General features: G+C 40.7%; 1 protein-coding gene across 1 annotated transcript in view; it reads left to right on the top strand.

Annotated features, from left to right (window-relative positions):
* thbs1b (thrombospondin 1b) overlaps positions 1-3,057 on the top strand; it is a 29,392-nt gene that overhangs the window by 5,856 nt on the left and 20,479 nt on the right. The gene's annotated exons all lie outside the window — the stretch shown is intronic.

The raw sequence follows: 3,057 nt of genomic DNA on the forward strand, positions 1-3,057 counted from the left end.
TGTAACCTCAGATTGTTTTTGGATATAAATATGACTTTACGCGAACAAAACATACATGTATTGTGTTAACATGAAGTCTAATGAGTGTCATCTGAGGAAGATCATCAAAGGTTAGTATTAATTTTTATCTATATTTCTGCTTTTTGTGACTCCTCTTTGGCTGGAAAATGGCTGTGTTTTTCTGTGACTTGGCTCTGACCTAATTAATGTTTGGTTTGCTTTCGTCGAAAAGCTTTTTGAAATCGGACACTGTGGCTGGATTTACAACAAGTGTATCTTTAAATACAAAGGCATTCGCACTCTGAGGCAATTTTATTTTGCAGTGCTGGCATCATGAACAAGATGAGAAAAGGAAACGCACACTGCTCTGATAGTATCACGATATTTAATAAGATTACGATCGGGGGCAACGGCCTCGTCAGAGCTTTTGATTTTTTGAAAGTTGCAGCCTTATGTAGACCTGGCTCCACAACACGTTCTACACATCGAAGGGGGTTGGAGGCAAGGAATAAATAAGTGTACAACTTAAAATGTTGCATTCATAAATATTAAAAAGTTGTATAAATAGGCGTATTTGAACATTCTGTAGTAATTCAATGAGGACATAGCAAGTTCTTAGTCATTGGGTATCATTATGCAAAAACGTCAGACTAATCTACAGAGACACACCATTTCATGTTCCAATTCACAGCATAACATACAGGCATTTCATCATTAAGTCTTTTGGAAACAATGTTGGAGGGGTGAAATCCAAAACATTCTCTTTTACTCAGAGTATTATTAATATGACCTCCCTGTCTGATTCTTAATTTCTCTATGCCACAAAATTAAAGGTGGAAATGTATGCTTCATGTCATTCGAACTGTACAGCGATGGATAATCCTGTGTTTCTCTATTGAACTTTTATGTTCATAATTCTCTGTTGAGAAGAGCGGGTGGTTTTACCGACATAACAGAGCCCCCAATGACATTTTAATAATGTAAAATACATGGGCTGGTGGAAACGTATATGTCATTTATTTTGGAACGTTTTTCCTGTGTGTGGGTGGCAAGAAATAATACATTTATCATATTGTTGCACTAGTTTACATTGGCGCGTTATGTTCAGTAGTTCCAAAACATCTGGTGATTTTGCAGAGAGCGACATCAATTTACAGAAATACTCATAATCAACATTGATAAAAGATACAACTGTTATGCATGGAATTTTAGATCCACTTCTCCTTAATGCAACTGCTGTGTCAGATTTWWWWWAAACTTTACGGAAAAAGCAAACCATGYAATAATCTGAGTACGGCGCTCAGACGACAAATCAAGCCAAACAGATATCCGTCATGTTGGAGTCAACATAAGTCAGAAATACCATTATAAATATTCACTTACCTTTGATGATCTTCATCAGAATGCACTCCCAGGAATCCCAGTTCCAGAATAAATGTTTGATTTGTTCGATAAAGTCCATCATTTATGTCCAAATAGCTCCTTTTTGTTCGTGCGTTTAGCCCAGTAATCAAAATTCATGAGGAGCAGACGAAATGTCAAAAAGTTCCGTTACAGTCCATAGAAACATGTCAAATGAAGTATAGAATCAATCTTTAGGATGTTTTTAACATCAATCTTCAATAATGTTCTAACCGGAGAATTCCTTTGTCTGTAGAAATGCAATGGAACGCAAGCTAACTATCACGTGAACGCGCATGGTCAGCTCGTGGCACTCTGGGAGAGACCTTACTCAATCCCCTCTCATTCGCCCCCACTTCACAGTAGAAGCATCAAACAAGGTTCTAAAGACTGTTGACATCTAGTGGAAGCCTTAGGAAGTGCAATATGACCCAATTTCCACTGTATCTTGGATAAGCAAAGAGTTGAAAAACTACAAACCTCAGATTTCCCACTTCCTGGTTGGATTATTATCAGGTTTTTGCCTGCCATATGAGTTCTGTTATACTCACAGATATCATTCAAACAGTTTTAGAAACTCCAGAGTGTTTTCTATCCACATCTACTAATAATATGCATATCCTAGCATCTGGGCCTGAGTAGCAGGCAGTTTACTCTGGGCACGCTTTTCATCCGGACGTGAAAATACTGCCCCCTACCCCAAAGAAGTTAACGTATGAAAAGGCTGTTATGTGTCAGAACACTGTATAGAGGACTGGTCCAAATTCTTCCTGACCGTTGCGCAGGTCTGATCAGCAACTACAGAAAACATTTGGTTGAGATTATTGCTGCCAAAGGAGGGTCAACCAGTTATTAAATCCAAGGGTTAATAACATACTTTTCCCACCATGCACAGTAAATGTTTACACGGTGTGTTTAATAAGACACGAAAACATCCATCCAAAACATCTTTTATCTTCAGCTTGTAATGGCTATAATTGGGCCAAATTGGTTTAAGTGGAATGGAAATTCCTCTGTTTACCAATCATCCTAGACACAAGAACATGTGACATTTTCCACATACCTAAGAGGCTGGGCCGCAGTGGCCTAAAACCTAAAGAAAGGCAGAAAACCACACTCATCAGTACCTTGGCAACGTTATAACATGGTCCCTGGTTTCCTCTTTAAAAGTAACAGATGTCAATGGGGATCACTGTGCATTAGTAGGCTTCTTAGACGACTTTCCCATTTTTACCAACTTCCCTTTGGCCTCTCTAATCTCTCCTGAACTCCCAGGGGAGGCCGTCTCTTAACTCTACCAACACACAGGCACACACACACACACACGGACACGGACACAGACACGCACAGACGACACACACACACACGGACACATACACTCATCTCAGGGCTAAATTGCGTACATTAGACCGGAGCTCTAAGAACTTTAAGAGCTTTCAACCCTCATTTACTGCGACAGGTGGGGTGGGGGGCTTGTGGGGTGGGGGGTGGGCTTGTGGTCTCTGCAGTCCAATAGCTCTCTCATTGTCTCCCTCTCTCCCCTCCCTCTCTCCCTCCTCCTCTCTCCCTCCACTCCCTCTATCTCTCCCTCTTCTCTCCTCTCCCTCCCTTCTTTCCCTCCTTCTCTCGCTCTCCCTCTCTTCTCACCTCCTCCTC

The sequence above is a fragment of the Salvelinus sp. IW2-2015 genome, linkage group LG14 (genome assembly GCF_002910315.2).
Source record: "Salvelinus sp. IW2-2015 linkage group LG14, ASM291031v2, whole genome shotgun sequence".
NCBI classification, from domain to species: Eukaryota; Metazoa; Chordata; class Actinopteri; order Salmoniformes; family Salmonidae; genus Salvelinus; species Salvelinus sp. IW2-2015.